Genomic DNA, 24,061 nt, shown 5'->3' with positions numbered 1-24,061 from the left:
AGCCAGTCTCCCATGCTGGTACTTGCCAAGCCTTAAGCCGCATCGCTGCTGTGATCCGACAAGAGCACGCACATTCAGCTTAGAATGGCCGTTGACAGCAGCTGTTCAATTTGAACCTTCTTTTACTATCTCATAGAGAAACTAACACAATTTTCAGGTTCAAAAAGGTCAACGGAACTTGGGATTCCCAGCCAGTCTCCCATGCTGGTACTTGCCAAGCCTTAAGCTGCATTGATGCTGCGATCTGACGAGAGCAGGCACATTCAGCTTAGAATGGCCGTTGACAGCAGCTGTTCAGTTTGAACCTTCTTTTACTATCTCATAGAGAAACTAACACAATTTTCAGGTTCAAAAAGGTCAACGGAACTTGGGATTCCCAGCCAGTCTCCCATGCTGGTACTTGCCAAGCCTTAAGCTGCATTGCTGCTGCGATCTGACGAGAGCAGGCACATTCAGCTTAGAATGGCCGTTGACAGCAGCTGTTCAATTTGAACCTTCTTTTACCTTCTTTGACAGAGAAACTAACAATTTTCAGGTTCAAAAAGGTCAACAGAACTTGGGATTCCCAGCCAGTCTCCCATGCTGGTACTTGCCAAGCCTTAAGGTGCATTGATGCTGCGATCTGACGAGAGCAGGCACATTCAGCTTAGAATGGCCGTTGACAGCAGCTGTTCAGTTTGAACCTTCTTTTACTATCTCATAGAGAAACTAACACAATTTTCAGGTTCAAAAAGGTCAACGGAACTTGGGATTCCCAGCCAGTCTCCCATGCTGGTACTTGCCAAGCCTTAAGCTGCATTGCTGCTGCGATCTGACGAGAGCAGGCACATTCAGCTTAGAATGGCCGTTGACAGCAGCTGTTCAATTTGAACCTTCTTTTACCATCTTTGACAGAGAAACTAACAATTTTCAGGTTCAAAAAGGTCAACGGAACTTGGGATTCCCAGCCAGTCTCCCATGCTGGTACTTGCCAAGCCTTAAGCTGCATTGCTGCTGCGATCTGACGAGAGCAGGCACATTCAGCTTAGAATGGCCGTTGACAGCAGCTGTTCAATTTGAACCTTCTTTTACCTTCTTTGACAGAGAAACTAACAATTTTCAGGTTCAAAAAGGTCAACAGAACTTGGGATTCCCAGCCAGTCTCCCATGCTGGTACTTGCCAAGCCTTAAGCTGCATTGATGCTGCGATCTGACGAGAGCAGGCACATTCAGCTTAGAATGGCCGTTGACAGCAGCTGTTCAGTTTGAACCTTCTTTTACTATCTCATAGAGAAACTAACACAATTTTCAGGTTCAAAAAGGTCAACGGAACTTGGAATTCGCAGCCAGTCTCCCATGCTGGTACTGGCCAAGCCTTAAGCCGCATCGCTGCTGTGATCCGACAAGAGCACGCACATTCAGCTTAGAATGGCCGTTGACAGCAGCTGTTCAATTTGAACCTTCTTTTACTATCTCATAGAGAAACTAACACAATTTTCAGGTTCAAAAAGCTCAACAGAACTTGGGATTCCCAGCCAGTCTCCCATGCTGGTACTTGCCAAGCCTTAAGCTGCATTGCTGCTGCCATCTGACGAGAGCAGGCACATTCAGCTTAGAATGGCCGTTGACAGCAGCTGTTCAATTTGAACCTTCTTTTACCATCTTTGACAGAGAAACTAACAATTTTCAGGTTCAAAAAGGTCAACGGAACTTGGGATTCCCAGCCAGTCTCCCATGCTGGTACTTGCCAAGCCTTAAGCTGCATTGCTGCTGCGATCTGTCGAGAGCAGGCACATTCAGCTTAGAATGGCCGTTGACAGCAGCTGTTCAATTTGAACCTTCTTTTACTATCTCATAGAGAAACTAACACAATTTTCAGGTTCAAAAAGGTCAACGGAACTTGGGATTCCCAGCCAGTCTCCCATGCTGGTACTTGCCAAGCCTTAAGCTGCATTGATGCTGCGATCTGACGAGAGCAGGCACATTCAGCTTAGAATGGCCGTTGACAGCAGCTGTTCAATTTGAACCTTCTTTTACTATCTCATAGAGAAACTAACACAATTTTTAGGTTCAAAAAGGTCAACGGAACTTGGGATTCGCAGCCAGTCTCCCATGCTGGTACTTGCCAAGCCTTAAGCCGCATCGCTGCTGTGATCCGACAAGAGCACGCACATTCAGCTTAGAATGGCCGTTGACAGCAGCTGTTCAATTTGAACCTTCTTTTACTATCTCATAGAGAAACTAACACAATTTTCAGGTTCAAAAAGCTCAACAGAACTTGGGATTCCCAGCCAGTCTCCCATGCTGGTACTTGCCAAGCCTTAAGCTGCATTGCTGCTGCGATCTGACGAGAGCAGGCACATTCAGCTTAGAATGGCCGTTGACAGCAGCTGTTCAATTTGAACCTTCTTTTACCTTCTTTGACAGAGAAACTAACAATTTTCAGGTTCAAAAAGGTCAACAGAACTTGGGATTCCCAGCCAGTCTCCCATGCTGGTACTTGCCAAGCCTTAAGCTGCATTGATGCTGCGATCTGACGAGAGCAGGCACATTCAGCTTAGAATGGCCGTTGACAGCAGCTGTTCAGTTTGAACCTTCTTTTACTATCTCATAGAGAAACTAACACAATTTTCAGGTTCAAAAAGGTCAACAGAACTTGGGATTCCCAGCCAGTCTCCCATGCTGGTACTTGCCAAGCCTTAAGCTGCATTGATGCTGCGATCTGACGAGAGCAGGCACATTCAGCTTAGAATGGCCGTTGACAGCAGCTGTTCAATTTGAACCTTCTTTTACCATCTTTGACAGAGAAACTAACAATTTTCAGGTTCAAAAAGGTCAACAGAACTTGGGGTTCCCAGCCAGTCTCCCATGCTGGTACTTGCCAAGCCTTAAGCTGCATTGCTGCTGCCATCTGACGAGAGCAGGCACATTCAGCTTAGAATGGCCGTTGACAGCAGCTGTTCAATTTGAACCTTCTTTTACCATCTTTGACAGAGAAACTAACAATTTTCAGGTTCAAAAAGGTCAACAGAACTTGGGATTCCCAGCCAGTCTCCCATGCTGGTACTTGCCAAGCCTTAAGCTGCATTGATGCTGCGATCTGATGAGAGCAGGCACATTCAGCTTAGAATGGCCGTTGACAGCAGCTGTTCAGTTTGAACCTTCTTTTACTATCTCATAGAGAAACTAACACAATTTTCAGGTTCAAAAAGGTCAACGGAACTTGGAATTCGCAGCCAGTCTCCCATGCTGGTACTTGCCAAGCCTTAAGCCGCATCGCTGCTGTGATCCGACAAGAGCACGCACATTCAGCTTAGAATGGCCGTTGACAGCAGCTGTTCAATTTGAACCTTCTTTTACTATCTCATAGAGAAACTAACACAATTTTCAGGTTCAAAAAGGTCAACGGAACTTGGGATTCCCAGCCAGTCTCCCATGCTGGTACTTGCCAAGCCTTAAGCCACATCGCTGCTGTGATCCGACAAGAGCACGCACATTCAGCTTAGAATGGCCGTTGACAGCACCTGTTCAATTTGAACCTTCTTTTACTATCTCATAGAGAAACTAACACAATTTTCAGGTTCAAAAAGGTCAACGGAACTTGGGATTCCCAGCCAGTCTCCCATGCTGGTACTTGCCAAGCCTTAAGCTGCATTGCTGCTGCGATCTGACGAGAGCAGGCACATTCAGCTTAGAATGGCCGTTGACAGCAGCTGTTCAATTTGAACCTTCTTTTACCTTCTTTGACAGAGAAACTAACAATTTTCAGGTTCAAAAAGGTCAACAGAACTTGGGATTCCCAGCCAGTCTCCCATGCTGGTACTTGCCAAGCCTTAAGCTGCATTGATGCTGCGATCTGACGAGAGCAGGCACATTCAGCTTAGAATGGCCGTTGACAGCAGCTGTTCAGTTTGAACCTTCTTTTACTATCTCATAGAGAAACTAACACAATTTTCAGGTTCAAAAAGGTCAACGGAACTTGGAATTCGCAGCCAGTCTCCCATGCTGGTACTTGCCAAGCCTTAAGCCGCATCGCTGCTGTGATCCGACAAGAGCACGCACATTCAGCTTAGAATGGCCGTTGACAGCAGCTGTTCAATTTGAACCTTCTTTTACTATCTCATAGAGAAACTAACACAATTTTCAGGTTCAAAAAGCTCAACAGAACTTGGGATTCCCAGCCAGTCTCCCATGCTGGTACTTGCCAAGCCTTAAGCTGCATTGCTGCTGCCATCTGACGAGAGCAGGCACATTCAGCTTAGAATGGCCGTTGACAGCAGCTGTTCAATTTGAACCTTCTTTTACCATCTTTGACAGAGAAACTAACAATTTTCAGGTTCAAAAAGGTCAACAGAACTTGGGGTTCCCAGCCAGTCTCCCATGCTGGTACTTGTCAAGCCTTAAGCTGCATTGATGCTGCGATCTGACGAGAGCAGGCACATTCAGCTTAGAATGGCCGTTGACAGCAGCTGTTCAGTTTGAACCTTCTTTTACTATCTCATAGAGAAACTAACACAATTTTCAGGTTCAAAAAGGTCAACGGAACTTGGGATTCCCAGCCAGTCTCCCATGCTGGTACTTGCCAAGCCTTAAGCTGCATTGCTGCTGCGATCTGACGAGAGCAGGCACATTCAGCTTAGAATGGCCGTTGACAGCAGCTGTTCAATTTGAACCTTCTTTTACCATCTTTGACAGAGAAACTAACAATTTTCAGGTTCAAAAAGGTCAAGAGAACTTGGGATTCCCAGCCAGTCTCCCATGCTGGTACTTGCCAAGCCTTAAGCTGCATTGATGCTGCGATCTGACGAGAGCAGGCACATTCAGCTTACAATGGCCGTTGACAGCAGCTGTTCAGTTTGAACCTTCTTTTACTATCTCATAGAGAAACTAACACAATTTTCAGGTTCAAAAAGGTCAACGGAACTTGGAATTCGCAGCCAGTCTCCCATGCTGGTACTTGCCAAGCCTTAAGCTGCATTGCTGCTGCGATCTGACGAGAGCAGGCACATTCAGCTTAGAATGGCCGTTGACAGCAGCTGTTCAATTTGAACCTTCTTTTACCATCTTTGACAGAGAAACTAACAATTTTCAGGTTCAAAAAGGTCAACGGAACTTGGGATTCTCAGCCAGTCTCCCATGCTGGTACTTGCCAAGCCTTAAGCTGCATTGCTGCTGCGATCTGACGAGAGCAGGCACATTCAGCTTAGAATGGCCGTTGACAGCAGCTGTTCAATTTGAACCTTCTTTTACCATCTTTGACAGAGAAACTAACAATTTTCAGGTTCAAAAAGGTCAACGGAACTTGGGATTCCCAGCCAGTCTCCCATGCTGGTACTTGCCAAGCCTTAAGCTGCATTGCTGCTGCGATCTGACGAGAGCAGGCACATTCAGCTTAGAATGGCCGTTGACAGCAGCTGTTCAATTTGAACCTTCTTTTACTATCTCATAGAGAAACTAACACAATTTTCAGGTTCAAAAAGGTCAACGGAACTTGGGATTCCCAGCCAGTCTCCCATGCTGGTACTTGCCAAGCCTTAAGCCACATCGCTGCTGTGATCCGACAAGAGCACGCACATTCAGCTTAGAATGGCCGTTGACAGCACCTGTTCAATTTGAACCTTCTTTTACTATCTCATAGAGAAACTAACACAATTTTCAGGTTCAAAAAGGTCAACGGAACTTGGGATTCCCAGCCAGTCTCCCATGCTGGTACTTGCCAAGCCTTAAGCTGCATTGCTGCTGCGATCTGACGAGAGCAGGCACATTCAGCTTAGAATGGCCGTTGACAGCAGCTGTTCAATTTGAACCTTCTTTTACCTTCTTTGACAGAGAAACTAACAATTTTCAGGTTCAAAAAGGTCAACAGAACTTGGGATTCCCAGCCAGTCTCCCATGCTGGTACTTGCCAAGCCTTAAGCTGCATTGATGCTGCGATCTGACGAGAGCAGGCACATTCAGCTTAGAATGGCCGTTGACAGCAGCTGTTCAGTTTGAACCTTCTTTTACTATCTCATAGAGAAACTAACACAATTTTCAGGTTCAAAAAGGTCAACGGAACTTGGAATTCGCAGCCAGTCTCCCATGCTGGTACTTGCCAAGCCTTAAGCCGCATCGCTGCTGTGATCCGACAAGAGCACGCACATTCAGCTTAGAATGGCCGTTGACAGCAGCTGTTCAATTTGAACCTTCTTTTACTATCTCATAGAGAAACTAACACAATTTTCAGGTTCAAAAAGCTCAACAGAACTTGGGATTCCCAGCCAGTCTCCCATGCTGGTACTTGCCAAGCCTTAAGCTGCATTGCTGCTGCCATCTGACGAGAGCAGGCACATTCAGCTTAGAATGGCCGTTGACAGCAGCTGTTCAATTTGAACCTTCTTTTACCATCTTTGACAGAGAAACTAACAATTTTCAGGTTCAAAAAGGTCAACAGAACTTGGGGTTCCCAGCCAGTCTCCCATGCTGGTACTTGTCAAGCCTTAAGCTGCATTGATGCTGCGATCTGACGAGAGCAGGCACATTCAGCTTAGAATGGCCGTTGACAGCAGCTGTTCAGTTTGAACCTTCTTTTACTATCTCATAGAGAAACTAACACAATTTTCAGGTTCAAAAAGGTCAACGGAACTTGGGATTCCCAGCCAGTCTCCCATGCTGGTACTTGCCAAGCCTTAAGCTGCATTGCTGCTGCGATCTGACGAGAGCAGGCACATTCAGCTTAGAATGGCCGTTGACAGCAGCTGTTCAATTTGAACCTTCTTTTACCATCTTTGACAGAGAAACTAACAATTTTCAGGTTCAAAAAGGTCAAGAGAACTTGGGATTCCCAGCCAGTCTCCCATGCTGGTACTTGCCAAGCCTTAAGCTGCATTGATGCTGCGATCTGACGAGAGCAGGCACATTCAGCTTACAATGGCCGTTGACAGCAGCTGTTCAGTTTGAACCTTCTTTTACTATCTCATAGAGAAACTAACACAATTTTCAGGTTCAAAAAGGTCAACGGAACTTGGAATTCGCAGCCAGTCTCCCATGCTGGTACTTGCCAAGCCTTAAGCTGCATTGCTGCTGCGATCTGACGAGAGCAGGCACATTCAGCTTAGAATGGCCGTTGACAGCAGCTGTTCAATTTGAACCTTCTTTTACCATCTTTGACAGAGAAACTAACAATTTTCAGGTTCAAAAAGGTCAACGGAACTTGGGATTCTCAGCCAGTCTCCCATGCTGGTACTTGCCAAGCCTTAAGCTGCATTGCTGCTGCGATCTGACGAGAGCAGGCACATTCAGCTTAGAATGGCCGTTGACAGCAGCTGTTCAATTTGAACCTTCTTTTACCATCTTTGACAGAGAAACTAACAATTTTCAGGTTCAAAAAGGTCAACGGAACTTGGGATTCCCAGCCAGTCTCCCATGCTGGTACTTGCCAAGCCTTAAGCTGCATTGCTGCTGCGATCTGACGAGAGCAGGCACATTCAGCTTAGAATGGCCGTTGACAGCAGCTGTTCAATTTGAACCTTCTTTTACTATCTCATAGAGAAACTAACACAATTTTCAGGTTCAAAAAGGTCAACGGAACTTGGGATTCCCAGCCAGTCTCCCATGCTGGTACTTGCCAAGCCTTAAGCTGCATTGCTGCTGCGATCTGACGAGAGCAGGCACATTCAGCTTAGAATGGCCGTTGACAGCAGCTGTTCAATTTGAACCTTCTTTTACTATCTCATAGAGAAACTAACACAATTTTCAGGTTCAAAAAGGTCAACGGAACTTGGGATTCGCAGCCAGTCTCCCATGCTGGTACTTGCCAAGCCTTAAGCCGCATCGCTGCTGTGATCCGACAAGAGCACGCACATTCAGCTTAGAATGGCCGTTGACAGCAGCTGTTCAATTTGAACCTTCTTTTACTATCTCATAGAGAAACTAACACAATTTTCAGGTTCAAAAAGGTCAACGGAACTTGGGATTCCCAGCCAGTCTCCCATGCTGGTACTTGCCAAGCCTTAAGCTGCATTGCTGCTGCGATCTGACGAGAGCAGGCACATTCAGCTTAGAATGGCCGTTGACAGCAGCTGTTCAATTTGAACCTTCTTTTACCTTCTTTGACAGAGAAACTAACAATTTTCAGGTTCAAAAAGGTCAACAGAACTTGGGATTCCCAGCCAGTCTCCCATGCTGGTACTTGCCAAGCCTTAAGCTGCATTGATGCTGCGATCTGACGAGAGCAGGCACATTCAGCTTAGAATGGCCGTTGACAGCAGCTGTTCAGTTTGAACCTTCTTTTACTATCTCATAGAGAAACTAACACAATTTTCAGGTTCAAAAAGGTCAACAGAACTTGGAATTCCCAGCCAGTCTCCCATGCTGGTACTTGCCAAGCCTTAAGCTGCATTGATGCTGCGATCTGACGAGAGCAGGCACATTCAGCTTAGAATGGCCGTTGACAGCAGCTGTTCAGTTTGAACCTTCTTTTACTATCTCATAGAGAAACTAACACAATTTTCAGGTTCAAAAAGGTCAACAGAACTTGGAATTCGCAGCCAGTCTCCCATGCTGGTACTTGCCAAGCCTTAAGTCGCATCGCTGCTGTGATCCGACAAGAGCACGCACATTCAGCTTAGAATGGCCGTTGACAGCAGCTGTTCAATTTGAACCTTCTTTTACTATCTCATAGAGAAACTAACACAATTTTCAGGTTCAAAAAGCTCAACAGAACTTGGGATTCCCAGCCAGTCTCCCATGCTGGTACTTGCCAAGCCTTAAGCTGCATTGCTGCTGCCATCTGACGAGAGCAGGCACATTCAGCTTAGAATGGCCGTTGACAGCAGCTGTTCAATTTGAACCTTCTTTTACCATCTTTGACAGAGAAACTAACAATTTTCAGGTTCAAAAAGGTCAACAGAACTTGGGGTTCCCAGCCAGTCTCCCATGCTGGTACTTGCCAAGCCTTAAGCTGCATTGCTGCTGCCATCTGACGAGAGCAGGCACATTCAGCTTAGAATGGCCGTTGACAGCAGCTGTTCAATTTGAACCTTCTTTTACCATCTTTGACAGAGAAACTAACAATTTTCAGGTTCAAAAAGGTCAACAGAACTTGGGATTCCCAGCCAGTCTCCCATGCTGGTACTTGCCAAGCCTTAAGCTGCATTGATGCTGCGATCTGATGAGAGCAGGCACATTCAGCTTAGAATGGCCGTTGACAGCAGCTGTTCAGTTTGAACCTTCTTTTACTATCTCATAGAGAAACTAACACAATTTTCAGGTTCAAAAAGGTCAACGGAACTTGGAATTCGCAGCCAGTCTCCCATGCTGGTACTTGCCAAGCCTTAAGCCGCATCGCTGCTGTGATCCGACAAGAGCACGCACATTCAGCTTAGAATGGCCGTTGACAGCAGCTGTTCAATTTGAACCTTCTTTTACTATCTCATAGAGAAACTAACACAATTTTCAGGTTCAAAAAGGTCAACGGAACTTGGGATTCCCAGCCAGTCTCCCATGCTGGTACTTGCCAAGCCTTAAGCCGCATCGCTGCTGTGATCCGACAAGAGCACGCACATTCAGCTTAGAATGGCCGTTGACAGCAGCTGTTCAATTTGAACCTTCTTTTACTATCTCATAGAGAAACTAACACAATTTTAAGGTTCAAAAAGGTCAACGGAACTTGGGATTCCCAGCCAGTCTCCCATGCTGGTACTTGCCAAGCCTTAAGCTGCATTGCTGCTGCGATCTGACGAGAGCAGGCACATTCAGCTTAGAATGGCCGTTGACAGCAGCTGTTCAATTTGAACCTTCTTTTACCTTCTTTGACAGAGAAACTAACAATTTTCAGGTTCAAAAAGGTCAACAGAACTTGGGATTCCCAGCCAGTCTCCCATGCTGGTACTTGCCAAGCCTTAAGCTGCATTGATGCTGCGATCTGACGAGAGCAGGCACATTCAGCTTAGAATGGCCGTTGACAGCAGCTGTTCAGTTTGAACCTTCTTTTACTATCTCATAGAGAAACTAACACAATTTTCAGGTTCAAAAAGGTCAACGGAACTTGGAATTCGCAGCCAGTCTCCCATGCTGGTACTTGCCAAGCCTTAAGCCGCATCGCTGCTGTGATCCGACAAGAGCATGCACATTCAGCTTAGAATGGCCGTTGACAGCAGCTGTTCAATTTGAACCTTCTTTTACTATCTCATAGAGAAACTAACACAATTTTCAGGTTCAAAAAGCTCAACAGAACTTAGGATTCCCAGCCAGTCTCCCATGCTGGTACTTGCCAAGCCTTAAGCTGCATTGCTGCTGCCATCTGACGAGAGCAGGCACATTCAGCTTAGAATGGCCGTTGACAGCAGCTGTTCAATTTGAACCTTCTTTTACCATCTTTGACAGAGAAACTAACAATTTTCAGGTTCAAAAAGGTCAACAGAACTTGGGGTTCCCAGCCAGTCTCCCATGCTGGTACTTGCCAAGCCTTAAGCTGCATTGCTGCTGCCATCTGACGAGAGCAGGCACATTCAGCTTAGAATGGCCGTTGACAGCAGCTGTTCAATTTGAACCTTCTTTTACCATCTTTGACAGAGAAACTAACAATTTTCAGGTTCAAAAAGGTCAACAGAACTTGGGATTCCCAGCCAGTCTCCCATGCTGGTACTTGCCAAGCCTTAAGCTGCATTGATGCTGCGATCTGATGAGAGCAGGCACATTCAGCTTAGAATGGCCGTTGACAGCAGCTGTTCAGTTTGAACCTTCTTTTACTATCTCATAGAGAAACTAACACAATTTTCAGGTTCAAAAAGGTCAACGGAACTTGGAATTCGCAGCCAGTCTCCCATGCTGGTACTTGCCAAGCCTTAAGCCGCATCGCTGCTGTGATCCGACAAGAGCACGCACATTCAGCTTAGAATGGCCGTTGACAGCAGCTGTTCAATTTGAACCTTCTTTTACTATCTCATAGAGAAACTAACACAATTTTCAGGTTCAAAAAGGTCAACGGAACTTGGGATTCCCAGCCAGTCTCCCATGCTGGTACTTGCCAAGCCTTAAGCTGCATTGCTGCTGCGATCTGACGAGAGCAGGCACATTCAGCTTAGAATGGCCGTTGACAGCAGCTGTTCAATTTGAACCTTCTTTTACCTTCTTTGACAGAGAAACTAACAATTTTCAGGTTCAAAAAGGTCAACGGAACTTGGGATTCCCAGCCAGTCTCCCATGCTGGTACTTGCCAAGCCTTAAGCCGCATCGCTGCTGTGATCCGACAAGAGCACGCACATTCAGCTTAGAATGGCCGTTGACAGCAGCTGTTCAATTTGAACCTTCTTTTACTATCTCATAGAGAAACTAACACAATTTTAAGGTTCAAAAAGGTCAACGGAACTTGGGATTCCCAGCCAGTCTCCCATGCTGGTACTTGCCAAGCCTTAAGCTGCATTGCTGCTGCGATCTGACGAGAGCAGGCACATTCAGCTTAGAATGGCCGTTGACAGCAGCTGTTCAATTTGAACCTTCTTTTACCTTCTTTGACAGAGAAACTAACAATTTTCAGGTTCAAAAAGGTCAACAGAACTTGGGATTCCCAGCCAGTCTCCCATGCTGGTACTTGCCAAGCCTTAAGCTGCATTGATGCTGCGATCTGACGAGAGCAGGCACATTCAGCTTAGAATGGCCGTTGACAGCAGCTGTTCAGTTTGAACCTTCTTTTACTATCTCATAGAGAAACTAACACAATTTTCAGGTTCAAAAAGGTCAACGGAACTTGGAATTCGCAGCCAGTCTCCCATGCTGGTACTTGCCAAGCCTTAAGCCGCATCGCTGCTGTGATCCGACAAGAGCACGCACATTCAGCTTAGAATGGCCGTTGACAGCAGCTGTTCAATTTGAACCTTCTTTTACTATCTCATAGAGAAACTAACACAATTTTCAGGTTCAAAAAGCTCTACAGAACTTGGGATTCCCAGCCAGTCTCCCATGCTGGTACTTGCCAAGCCTTAAGCTGCATTGCTGCTGCCATCTGACGAGAGCAGGCACATTCAGCTTAGAATGGCCGTTGACAGCAGCTGTTCAATTTGAACCTTCTTTTACCATCTTTGACAGAGAAACTAACAATTTTCAGGTTCAAAAAGGTCAACAGAACTTGGGGTTCCCAGCCAGTCTCCCATGCTGGTACTTGCCAAGCCTTAAGCTGCATTGCTGCTGCCATCTGACGAGAGCAGGCACATTCAGCTTAGAATGGCCGTTGACAGCAGCTGTTCAATTTGAACCTTCTTTTACCATCTTTGACAGAGAAACTAACAATTTTCAGGTTCAAAAAGGTCAACAGAACTTGGGATTCCCAGCCAGTCTCCCATGCTGGTACTTGCCAAGCCTTAAGCTGCATTGATGCTGCGATCTGATGAGAGCAGGCACATTCAGCTTAGAATGGCCGTTGACAGCAGCTGTTCAGTTTGAACCTTCTTTTACTATCTCATAGAGAAACTAACACAATTTTCAGGTTCAAAAAGGTCAACGGAACTTGGAATTCGCAGCCAGTCTCCCATGCTGGTACTTGCCAAGCCTTAAGCCGCATCGCTGCTGTGATCCGACAAGAGCACGCACATTCAGCTTAGAATGGCCGTTGACAGCAGCTGTTCAATTTGAACCTTCTTTTACTATCTCATAGAGAAACTAACACAATTTTCAGGTTCAAAAAGGTCAACGGAACTTGGGATTCCCAGCCAGTCTCCCATGCTGGTACTTGCCAAGCCTTAAGCTGCATTGCTGCTGCGATCTGACGAGAGCAGGCACATTCAGCTTAGAATGGCCGTTGACAGCAGCTGTTCAATTTGAACCTTCTTTTACCTTCTTTGACAGAGAAACTAACAATTTTCAGGTTCAAAAAGGTCAACAGAACTTGGGATTCCCAGCCAGTCTCCCATGCTGGTACTTGCCAAGCCTTAAGCTGCATTGATGCTGCGATCTGACGAGAGCAGGCACATTCAGCTTAGAATGGCCGTTGACAGCAGCTGTTCAGTTTGAACCTTCTTTTACTATCTCATAGAGAAACTAACACAATTTTCAGGTTCAAAAAGGTCAACGGAACTTGGGATTCCCAGCCAGTCTCCCATGCTGGTACTTGCCAAGCCTTAAGCTGCATTGCTGCTGCGATCTGACGAGAGCAGGCACATTCAGCTTAGAATGGCCGTTGACAGCAGCTGTTCAATTTGAACCTTCTTTTACCATCTTTGACAGAGAAACTAACAATTTTCAGGTTCAAAAAGGTCAACAGAACTTGGGATTCCCAGCCAGTCTCCCATGCTGGTACTTGCCAAGCCTTAAGCTGCATTGATGCTGCGATCTGACGAGAGCAGGCACATTCAGCTTACAATGGCCGTTGACAGCAGCTGTTCAGTTTGAACCTTCTTTTACTATCTCATAGAGAAACTAACACAATTTTCAGGTTCAAAAAGGTCAACGGAACTTGGAATTCGCAGCCAGTCTCCCATGCTGGTACTTGCCAAGCCTTAAGCTGCATTGCTGCTGCGATCTGACGAGAGCAGGCACATTCAGCTTAGAATGGCCGTTGACAGCAGCTGTTCAATTTGAACCTTCTTTTACCATCTTTGACAGAGAAACTAACAATTTTCAGGTTCAAAAAGGTCAACGGAACTTGGGATTCCCAGCCAGTCTCCCATGCTGGTACTTGCCAAGCCTTAAGCTGCATTGCTGCTGCGATCTGACGAGAGCAGGCACATTCAGCTTAGAATGGCCGTTGACAGCAGCTGTTCAATTTGAACCTTCTTTTACTATCTCATAGAGAAACTAACACAATTTTCAGGTTCAAAAAGGTCAACGGAACTTGGGATTCCCAGCCAGTCTCCCATGCTGGTACTTGCCAAGCCTTAAGCTGCATTGCTGCTGCGATCTGACGAGAGCAGGCACATTCAGCTTAGAATGGCCGTTGACAGCAGCTGTTCAATTTGAACCTTCTTTTACTATCTCATAGAGAAACTAACACAATTTTCAGGTTCAAAAAGGTCAACGGAACTTGGGATTCGCAGCCAGTCTCCCATGCTGGTACTTGCCAAGCCTTAAGCCGCATCGCTGCTGTGATCCGACAAGAGCACGCACATTCAGCTTAGAATGGCCGTTGACAGCAGCTGTTCAATTTGAACCTTCTTTTACTATCTCATAGAGAAACTAACACAATTTTCAGGTTCAAAAAGGTCAACGGAACTTGGGATTCCCAGCCAGTCTCCCATGCTGGTACTTGCCAAGCCTTAAGCTGCATTGCTGCTGCGATCTGACGAGAGCAGGCACATTCAGCTTAGAATGGCCGTTGACAGCAGCTGTTCAATTTGAACCTTCTTTTACCTTCTTTGACAGAGAAACTAACAATTTTCAGGTTCAAAAAGGTCAACAGAACTTGGGATTCCCAGCCAGTCTCCCATGCTGGTACTTGCCAAGCCTTAAGCTGCATTGATGCTGCGATCTGACGAGAGCAGGCACATTCAGCTTAGAATGGCCGTTGACAGCAGCTGTTCAGTTTGAACCTTCTTTTACTATCTCATAGAGAAACTAACACAATTTTCAGGTTCAAAAAGGTCAACAGAACTTGGAATTCGCAGCCAGTCTCCCATGCTGGTACTTGCCAAGCCTTAAGCCGCATCGCTGCTGTGATCCGACAAGAGCACGCACATTCAGCTTAGAATGGCCGTTGACAGCAGCTGTTCAATTTGAACCTTCTTTTACTATCTCATAGAGAAACTAACACAATTTTCAGGTTCAAAAAGCTCAACAGAACTTGGGATTCCCAGCCAGTCTCCCATGCTGGTACTTGCCAAGCCTTAAGCTGCATTGCTGCTGCCATCTGACGAGAGCAGGCACATTCAGCTTAGAATGGCCGTTGACAGCAGCTGTTCAATTTGAACCTTCTTTTACCTTCTTTGACAGAGAAACTAACAATTTTCAGGTTCAAAAAGGTCAACAGAACTTGGGATTCCCAGCCAGTCTCCCATGCTGGTACTTGCCAAGCCTTAAGCTGCATTGATGCTGCGATCTGACGAGAGCAGGCACATTCAGCTTAGAATGGCCGTTGACAGCAGCTGTTCAGTTTGAACCTTCTTTTACTATCTCATAGAGAAACTAACACAATTTTCAGGTTCAAAAAGGTCAACGGAACTTGGGATTCCCAGCCAGTCTCCCATGCTGGTACTTGCCAAGCCTTAAGCTGCATTGCTGCTGCGATCTGACGAGAGCAGGCACATTCAGCTTAGAATGGCCGTTGACAGCAGCTGTTCAATTTGAACCTTCTTTTACCATCTTTGACAGAGAAACTAACAATTTTCAGGTTCAAAAAGGTCAACAGAACTTGGGATTCCCAGCCAGTCTCCCATGCTGGTACTTGCCAAGCCTTAAGCTGCATTGATGCTGCGATCTGACGAGAGCAGGCACATTCAGCTTACAATGGCCGTTGACAGCAGCTGTTCAGTTTGAACCTTCTTTTACTATCTCATAGAGAAACTAACACAATTTTCAGGTTCAAAAAGGTCAACGGAACTTGGAATTCGCAGCCAGTCTCCCATGCTGGTACTTGCCAAGCCTTAAGCTGCATTGCTGCTGCGATCTGACGAGAGCAGGCACATTCAGCTTAGAATGGCCGTTGACAGCAGCTGTTCAATTTGAACCTTCTTTTACCATCTTTGACAGAGAAACTAACAATTTTCAGGTTCAAAAAGGTCAACGGAACTTGGGATTCCCAGCCAGTCTCCCATGCTGGTACTTGCCAAGCCTTAAGCTGCATTGCTGCTGCGATCTGACGAGAGCAGGCACATTCAGCTTAGAATGGCCGTTGACAGCAGCTGTTCAATTTGAACCTTCTTTTACCATCTTTGACAGAGAAACTAACAATTTTCAGGTTCAAAAAAGTCAACAGAACTTGGGGTTCCCAGCCAGTCTCCCATGCTAGTACTTGCCAAGCCTTAAGCTGCATTGCTGCTGCCATCTGACGAGAGCAGGCACATTCAGCTTAGAATGGCCGTTGACAGCAGCTGTTCAATTTGAACCTTCTTTTACCATCTTTGACAGAGAAACTAACAATTTTCAGGTTCAAAAAGGTCAACAGAACTTGGGATTCCCAGCCAGTCTCCCATGCTGGTACTTGCCAAGCCTTAAGCTGCATTGATGCTGCGATCTGACGAGAGCGGGCACATTCAGCTTAGAATGGCCGTTGACAGCAGCTGTTCAGTTTGAACCTTCTTTTACTATCTCATAGAGAAACTAACACAATTTTCAGGTTCAAAAAGGTCAACGGAACTTGGAATTCGCAGCCAGTCTCCCATGCTGGTACTTGCCAAGCCTTAAGCCGCATCGCTGCTGTGATCCGACAAGAGCACGCACATTCAGCTTAGAATGGCCGTTGACAGCAGCTGTTCAATTTGAACCTTCTTTTACTATCTCATAGAGAAACTAACACAATTTTCAGGTTCAAAAAGGTCAACGGAACTTGGGATTCCCAGCCAGTCTCCCATGCTGGTACTTGCCAAGCCTTAAGCTGCATTGCTGCTGTGATCTGACGAGAGCGGGCACATTCAGCTTAGAATGGCCGTTGACAGCAGCTGTTCAGTTTGAACCTTCTTTTACTATCTCATAGAGAAACTAACACAATTTTCAGGTTCAAAAAGGTCAACGGAACTTGGGATTCCCAGCCAGTCTCCCATGCTGGTACTTGCCAAGCCTTAAGCTGCATTGCTGCTGCGATCTGACGAGAGCAGGCATATTCAGCTTAGAATGGCCGTTGACAGCAGCTGTTCCATTTGAACCTTCTTTTACCATCTTTGACAGAGAAACTAACAATTTTCAGGTTCAAAAAGGTCAACAGAACTTGGGATTCCCAGCCAGTCTCCCATGCTTGTACTTGCCAAGCCTTAAGCTGCATTGTTGCTGCGATCTGACGAGAGCAGGCACATTCAGCTTAGAATGGCCGTTGACAGCAGCTGTTCAATTTGAACCTTCTTTTACTATCTCATAGAGAAACTAACACAATTTTCAGGTTCAAAAAGGTCAACAGAACTTGGGATTCCCAGCCAGTCTCCCATGCTTGTACTTGCCAAGCCTTAAGCTGCATTGCTGCTGCCATCTGGCGAGAGCAGGCACATTCAGCTTAGAATGGCCGTTGACAGCAGCTGTTCAATTTGAACCTTCTTTTACCATCTCTGACAGAGAAACTAACAATTTTCAGGTTCAAAAAGGTCAACAGAACTTGGGATTCCCAGCCAGTCTCCCATGCTGGTACTTGCCAAGCCTTAAGCTGCATTGCTGCTGTGATCTGACGAGAGCAGGCACATTCAGCTTAGAATGGCCGTTGACAGCAGCTGTTCAGTTTGAACCTTCTTTTACTATCTCATAGAGAAACTAACACAATTTTCAGGTTCAAAAAGGTCAACGGAACTTGGAATTCGCAGCCAGTCTCCCATGCTGGTACTTGCCAAGCCTTAAGCCGCATCGCTGCTGTGATCCGACAAGAGCACGCACATTCAGCTTAGAATGGCCGTTGACAGCAGCTGTTCAATTTGAACCTTCTTTTACTATCTCATAGAGAAACTAACACAATTTTCAGGTTCAAAAAGCTCAACAGAACTTGGGATTCCCAGCCAGTCTCCCATGCTGGTACTTGCCAAGCCTTAAGCTGCATTGCTGCTGCCATCTGACGAGAGCAGGCACATTCAGCTTAGAATGGCCGTTGACAGCAGCTGTTCAATTTGAACCTTCTTTTACCATCTTTGACAGAGAAACTAACAATTTTCAGGTTCAAAAAGGTCAACAGAACTTGGGTTTCCCAGCCAGTCTCCCATGCTGGTACTTGCCAAGCCTTAAGCTGCATTGCTGCTGCCATCTGACGAGAGCAGGCACATTCAGCTTACAATGGCCGTTGACAGCAGCTGTTCAATTTGAACCTTCTTTTACCATCTTTGACAGAGAAACTAACAATTTTCAGGTTCAAAAAGGTCAACAGAACTTGGGATTCCCAGCCAGTCTCCCATGCTGGTACTTGCCAAGCCTTAAGCTGCATTGATGCTGCGATCTGATGAGAGCAGGCACATTCAGCTTAGAATGGCCGTTGACAGCAGCTGTTCAGTTTGAACCTTCTTTTACTATCTCATAGAGAAACTAACACAATTTTCAGGTTCAAAAAGGTCAACGGAACTTGGAATTCGCAGCCAGTCTCCCATGCTGGTACTTGCCAAGCCTTAAGCCGCATCGCTGCTGTGATCCGACAAGAGCACGCACATTCAGCTTAGAATGGCCGTTGACAGCAGCTGTTCAATTTGAACCTTCTTTTACTATCTCATAGAGAAACTAACACAATTTTCAGGTTCAAAAAGGTCAACAGAACTTGGGATTCCCAGCCAGTCTCCCATGCTGGTACTTGCCAAGCCTTAAGCTGCATTGCTGCTGCGATCTGACGAGAGCAGGCACATTCAGCTTAGAATGGCCGTTGACAGCAGCTGTTCAATTTGAACCTTCTTTTACCTTCTTTGACAGAGAAACTAACAATTTTCAGGTTCAAAAAGGTCAACAGAACTTGGGATTCCCAGCCAGTCTCCCATGCTGGTACTTGCCAAGCCTTAAGCTGCATTGATGCTGCGATCTGACGAGAGCAGGCACATTCAGCTTAGAATGGCCGTTGACAGCAGCTGTTCAGTTTGAACCTTCTTTTACTATCTCATAGAGAAACTAACACAATTTTCAGGTTCAAAAAGGTCAACGGAACTTGGGATTCCCAGCCAGTCTCCCATGCTGGTACTTGCCAAGCCTTAAGCTGCATTGCTGCTGCGATCTGACGAGAGCAGGCACATTCAGCTTAGAATGGCCGTTGACAGCAGCTGTTCAATTTGAACCTTCTTTTACCATCTTTGACAGAGAAACTAACAATTTTCAGGTTCAAAAAGGTCAACAGAACTTGGGATTTCCAGCCAGTCTCCCATGCTGGTACTTGCCAAGCCTTAAGCTGCATTGATGCTGCGATCTGACGAGAGCAGGCACATTCAGCTTACAATGGCCGTTGACAGCAGCTGTTCAGTTTGAACCTTCTTTTACTATCTCATAGAGAAACTAACACAATTTTCAGGTTCAAAAAGGTCAACGGAACTTGGAATTCGCAGCCAGTCTCCCATGCTGGTACTTGCCAAGCCTTAATCTGCATTGCTGCTGCGATCTGACGAGAGCAGGCACATTCAGCTTAGAATGGCCGTTGACAGCAGCTGTTCAATTTGAACCTTCTTTTACCATCTTTGACAGAGAAACTAACAATTTTCAGGTTCAAAAAGGTCAACGGAACTTGGGATTCCCAGCCAGTCTCCCATGCTGGTACTTGCCAAGCCTTAAGCTGCATTGCTGCTGCGATCTGACGAGAGCAGGCACATTCAGCTTAGAATGGCCGTTGACAGCAGCTGTTCAATTTGAACCTTCTTTTACTATCTCATAGAGAAACTAACACAATTTTCAGGTTCAAAAAGGTCAACGGAACTTGGGATTCCCAGCCAGTCTCCCATGCTGGTACTTGCCAAGCCTTAAGCTGCATTGCTGCTGCGATCTGACGAGAGCAGGCACATTCAGCTTAGAATGGCCGTTGACAGCAGCTGTTCAATTTGAACCTTCTTTTACTATCTCATAGAGAAACTAACACAATTTTCAGGTTCAAAAAGGTCAACGGAACTTGGGATTCGCAGCCAGTCTCCCATGCTGGTACTTGCCAAGCCTTAAGCCGCATCGCTGCTGTGATCCGACAAGAGCACGCACATTCAGCTTAGAATGGCCGTTGACAGCAGCTGTTCAATTTGAACCTTCTTTTACTATCTCATAGAGAAACTAACACAATTTTCAGGTTCAAAAAGGTCAACGGAACTTGGGATTCCCAGCCAGTCTCCCATGCTGGTACTTGCCAAGCCTTAAGCTGCATTGCTGCTGCGATCTGACGAGAGCAGGCACATTCAGCTTAGAATGGCCGTTGACAGCAGCTGTTCAATTTGAACCTTCTTTTACCTTCTTTGACAGAGAAACTAACAATTTTCAGGTTCAAAAAGGTCAACAGAACATGGGATTCCCAGCCAGTCTCCCATGCTGGTACTTGCCAAGCCTTAAGCTGCATTGATGCTGCGATCTGATGAGAGCAGGCACATTCAGCTTAGAATGGCCGTTGACAGCAGCTGTTCAGTTTGAACCTTCTTTTACTATCTCATAGAGAAACTAACACAATTTTCAGGTTCAAAAAGGTCAACAGAACTTGGAATTCGCAGCCAGTCTCCCATGCTGGTACTTGCCAAGCCTTAAGCCGCATCGCTGCTGTGATCCGACAAGAGCACGCACATTCAGCTTAGAATGGCCGTTGACAGCAGCTGTTCAATTTGAACCTTCTTTTACTATCTCATAGAGAAACTAACACAATTTTCAGGTTCAAAAAGCTCAACAGAACTTGGGATTCCCAGCCAGTCTCCCATGCTGGTACTTGCCAAGCCTTAAGCTGCATTGCTGCTGCCATCTGACGAGAGCAGGCACATTCAGCTTAGAATGGCCGTTGACAGCAGCTGTTCAATTTGAACCTTCTTTTACCATCTTTGACAGAGAAACTAACAATTTTCAGGTTCAAAAAGGTCAACAGAACTTGGGGTTCCCAGCCAGTCTCCCATGCTGGTACTTGCCAAGCCTTAAGCTGCATTGCTGCTGCCATCTGACGAGAGCAGGCACATTCAGCTTAGAATGGCCGTTGACAGCAGCTGTTCAATTTGAACCTTCTTTTACCATCTTTGACAGAGAAACTAACAATTTTCAGGTTCAAAAAGGTCAACAGAACTTGGGATTCCCAGCCAGTCTCCCATGCTGGTACTTGCCAAGCCTTAAGCTGCATTGATGCTGCGATCTGATGAGAGCAGGCACATTCAGCTTAGAATGGCCGTTGACAGCAGCTGTTCAGTTTGAACCTTCTTTTACTATCTCATAGAGAAACTAACACAATTTTCAGGTTCAAAAAGGTCAACGGAACTTGGAATTCGCAGCCAGTCTCCCATGCTGGTACTTGCCAAGCCTTAAGCCGCATCGCTGCTGTGATCCGACAAGAGCACGCACATTCAGCTTAGAATGGCCGTTGACAGCAGCTGTTCAATTTGAACCTTCTTTTACTATCTCATAGAGAAACTAACACAATTTTCAGGTTCAAAAAGGTCAACGGAACTTGGGATTCCCAGCCAGTCTCCCATGCTGGTACTTGCCAAGCCTTAAGCTGCATTGCTGCTGTGATCTGACGAGAGCGGGCACATTCAGCTTAGAATGGCCGTTGACAGCAGCTGTTCAGTTTGAACCTTCTTTTACTATCTCATAGAGAAACTAACACAATTTTCAGGTTCAAAAAGGTCAACGGAACTTGGTATTCCCAGCCAGTCTCCCATGCTGGTACTTGCCAAGCCTTAAGCTGCATTGCTGCTGCGATCTGACGAGAGCAGGCATATTCAGCTTAGAATGGCCGTTGACAGCAGCTGTTCCATTTGAACCTTCTTTTACCATCTTTGACAGAGAAACTAACAATTTTCAGGTTCAAAAAGGTCAACAGAACTTGGGATTCCCAGCCAGTCTCCCATGCTTGTACTTGCCAAGCCTTAAGCTGCATTGTTGCTGCGATCTGACGAGAGCAGGCACATTCAGCTTAGAATGGCCGTTGACAGCAGCTGTTCAATTTGAACCTTCTTTTACTATCTCATAGAGAAACTAAGACAATTTTCAGGTTCAAAAAGGTCAACAGAACTTGGGATTCCCAGCCAGTCTCCCATGCTTGTACTTGCCAAGCCTTAAGCTGCATTGCTGCTGCCATCTGGCGAGAGCAGGCACATTCAGCTTAGAATGGCCGTTGACAGCAGCTGTTCAATTTGAACCTTCTTTTACCATCTCTGACAGAGAAACTAACAATTTTCAGGTTCAAAAAGGTCAACAGAACTTGGGATTCCCAGCCAGTCTCCCATGCTGGTACTTGCCAAGCCTTAAGCTGCATTGATGCTGCGATCTGACGAGAGCAGGCACATTCAGCTTAGAATGGCCGTTGACAGCAGCTGTTCAGTTTTAACCTTCTTTTACTATCTCATAGAGAAACTAACACAATTTTCAGGTTCAAAAAGGTCAACGGAACTTGGAATTCGCAGCCAGTCTCCCATGCTGGTACTTGCCAAGCCTTATACCGCATCGCTGCTGTGATCCGACAAGAGCACGCACATTCAGCTTAGAATGGCCGTTGACAGCAGCTGTTCAATTTGAACCTTCTTTTACTATCTTATAGAGAAACTAACACAATTTTCAGGTTCAAAAAGGTCAACGGAACTTGGAATTCGCAGCCAGTCTCCCATGCTGGTACTTGCCAAGTCTTAAGCCGCATCGCTGCTGTGATCCGACAAGAGCACGCACATTCAGCTTAGAATGGCCGTTGACAGCAGCTGTTCAATTTGAACCTTCTTTTACTATCTCATAGAGAATCTAACACAATTTTCAGGTTCAAAAAGCTCAACAGAACTTGGGATTCCCAGCCAGTCTCCCATGCTGGTACTTGCCAAGCCTTAAGCTGCATTGCTGCTGCCATCTGACGAGAGCAGGCACATTCAGCTTAGAATGGCCGTTGACAGCAGCTGTTCAATTTGAACCTTCTTTTACCATCTTTGACAGAGAAACTAACAATTTTCAGGTTCAAAAAGGTCAACAGAACTTGGGATTCCCAGCCAGTCTCCCATGCTGGTACTTGCCAAGCCTTAAGCTGCATTGCTGCTGCCATCTGACGAGAGCAGGCACATTCAGCTTAGAATGGCCGTTGACAGCAGCTGTTCAATTTGAACTTTCTTTTACCATCTTTGACAGAGAAACTAACAATTTTCAGGTTCAAAAAGGTCAACAGAACTTGGGATTCCCAGCCAGTCTCCCATGCTGGTACTTGCCAAGCCTTAAGCTGCATTGCTGCTGTGATCTGACGAGAGCAGGCACATTCAGCTTAGAATGGCCGTTGACAGCAGCTGTCAGTTTGAACCTTCTTTTACTATCTCATAGAGAAACTAACACAATTTTCAGGTTCAAAAAGGTCAACGGAACTTGGAATTCGCAGCCAGTCTCCCATGCTGGTACTTGCCAAGCCTTAAGCCGCATCGCTGCTGTGATCCGACAAGAGCACACACATTCAGCTTAGAATGGCCGTTGACAGCAGCTGTTCAATTTGAACCTTCTTTTACTATCTCATAGAGAAACTAACACAATTTTCAGGTTCAAAAAGGTCAACGGAACTTGGGATTCCCAGCCAGTCTCCCATGCTGGTACTTGCCAAGCCTTAAGCTGCATTGCTGCTGCGATCTGACGAGAGCGGGCACATTCAGCTTAGAATGGCCGTTGACAGCAGCTGTTCAGTTTGAACCTTCTTTTACTATCTCATAGAGAAACTAACACAATTTTCAGGTTCAAAGGAACTTGGTATTCCCAGCCAGTCTCCCATGCTGGTACTTGCCAAGCCTTAAGCTGCATTGCTGCTGCGATCTGATGAGAGCAGGCATATTCAGCTTAGAATGGCCGTTGACAGCAGCTGTTCCATTTGAACCTTCTTTTACCATCTTTGACAGAGAAACTAACAATTTTCAGGTTCAAAAAGGTCAACAGAACTTGGGATTCCCAGCCAGTCTCCCATGCTTGTACTTGCCAAGCCTTAAGCTGCATTGCTGCTGCCATCTGACGAGAGCAGGCACATTCAGCTTAGAATGGCCGTTGACAGCAGCTGTTCAGTTTGAACCTTCTTTTACTATCTCATAGAGAAACTAACACAATTTTCAGGTTCAAAAAGGTCAACGGAACTTGGAATTCGCAGCCAGTCTCCCATGCTGGTACTTGCCAAGCCTTAAGCCGCATCGCTGCTGTGATCCGACAAGAGCACGCACATTCAGCTTAGAATGGCCGTTGACAGCAGCTGTTCAATTTGAACCTTCTTTCACTATCTCATAGAGAAACTAACACAATTTTCAGGTTCAAAAAGGTCAACGGAACTTGGGATTCCCAGCCAGTCTCCCATGCTGGTACTTGCCAAGCCTTAAGCTGCATTGCTGCTGCGATCTGTCGAGAGCAG

General features: G+C 45.9%; 21 pseudogenes; all 21 read right to left on the bottom strand.

The window, feature by feature from the left end:
- Positions 1 to 166: 166 nt before the first annotated feature.
- Positions 167 to 285, bottom strand: LOC140084490 (5S ribosomal RNA; annotated as a pseudogene).
- Positions 286 to 355: 70 nt separating this feature from the next.
- Positions 356 to 474, bottom strand: LOC140101830 (5S ribosomal RNA; annotated as a pseudogene).
- A 70-nt stretch (positions 475 to 544) lies between these two features.
- Positions 545 to 663, bottom strand: LOC140095241 (5S ribosomal RNA; annotated as a pseudogene).
- A 70-nt stretch (positions 664 to 733) lies between these two features.
- LOC140101829 (5S ribosomal RNA) lies at positions 734 to 852 on the bottom strand (annotated as a pseudogene).
- A 70-nt stretch (positions 853 to 922) lies between these two features.
- LOC140101828 (5S ribosomal RNA) lies at positions 923 to 1,041 on the bottom strand (annotated as a pseudogene).
- Positions 1,042 to 1,111: 70 nt separating this feature from the next.
- LOC140085786 (5S ribosomal RNA) lies at positions 1,112 to 1,230 on the bottom strand (annotated as a pseudogene).
- Positions 1,231 to 1,678: 448 nt separating this feature from the next.
- Positions 1,679 to 1,797, bottom strand: LOC140087525 (5S ribosomal RNA; annotated as a pseudogene).
- Positions 1,798 to 1,867: 70 nt separating this feature from the next.
- Positions 1,868 to 1,986, bottom strand: LOC140084489 (5S ribosomal RNA; annotated as a pseudogene).
- Positions 1,987 to 2,245: 259 nt separating this feature from the next.
- Positions 2,246 to 2,364, bottom strand: LOC140090610 (5S ribosomal RNA; annotated as a pseudogene).
- Positions 2,365 to 2,434: 70 nt separating this feature from the next.
- On the bottom strand, positions 2,435 to 2,553 carry LOC140085785 (5S ribosomal RNA; annotated as a pseudogene).
- Positions 2,554 to 2,623: 70 nt separating this feature from the next.
- LOC140085783 (5S ribosomal RNA) lies at positions 2,624 to 2,742 on the bottom strand (annotated as a pseudogene).
- Positions 2,743 to 2,812: 70 nt separating this feature from the next.
- LOC140095131 (5S ribosomal RNA) lies at positions 2,813 to 2,931 on the bottom strand (annotated as a pseudogene).
- A 70-nt stretch (positions 2,932 to 3,001) lies between these two features.
- LOC140083207 (5S ribosomal RNA) lies at positions 3,002 to 3,120 on the bottom strand (annotated as a pseudogene).
- A 448-nt stretch (positions 3,121 to 3,568) lies between these two features.
- On the bottom strand, positions 3,569 to 3,687 carry LOC140101827 (5S ribosomal RNA; annotated as a pseudogene).
- A 70-nt stretch (positions 3,688 to 3,757) lies between these two features.
- LOC140085782 (5S ribosomal RNA) lies at positions 3,758 to 3,876 on the bottom strand (annotated as a pseudogene).
- A 448-nt stretch (positions 3,877 to 4,324) lies between these two features.
- LOC140090224 (5S ribosomal RNA) lies at positions 4,325 to 4,443 on the bottom strand (annotated as a pseudogene).
- Positions 4,444 to 4,513: 70 nt separating this feature from the next.
- LOC140101826 (5S ribosomal RNA) lies at positions 4,514 to 4,632 on the bottom strand (annotated as a pseudogene).
- Positions 4,633 to 4,891: 259 nt separating this feature from the next.
- On the bottom strand, positions 4,892 to 5,010 carry LOC140086586 (5S ribosomal RNA; annotated as a pseudogene).
- Positions 5,011 to 5,080: 70 nt separating this feature from the next.
- LOC140086148 (5S ribosomal RNA) lies at positions 5,081 to 5,199 on the bottom strand (annotated as a pseudogene).
- A 70-nt stretch (positions 5,200 to 5,269) lies between these two features.
- Positions 5,270 to 5,388, bottom strand: LOC140101825 (5S ribosomal RNA; annotated as a pseudogene).
- Positions 5,389 to 5,836: 448 nt separating this feature from the next.
- On the bottom strand, positions 5,837 to 5,955 carry LOC140085781 (5S ribosomal RNA; annotated as a pseudogene).
- Positions 5,956 to 24,061: the final 18,106 nt, after the last annotated feature.

The sequence above is a fragment of the Engystomops pustulosus genome, chromosome 9 (genome assembly GCF_040894005.1).
Source record: "Engystomops pustulosus chromosome 9, aEngPut4.maternal, whole genome shotgun sequence".
Classification (NCBI taxonomy): Eukaryota; Metazoa; Chordata; class Amphibia; order Anura; family Leptodactylidae; genus Engystomops; species Engystomops pustulosus.
Note: the sequence above shows the minus strand (reverse complement) of the source record. Positions and strands in the feature narration are given on the sequence as shown.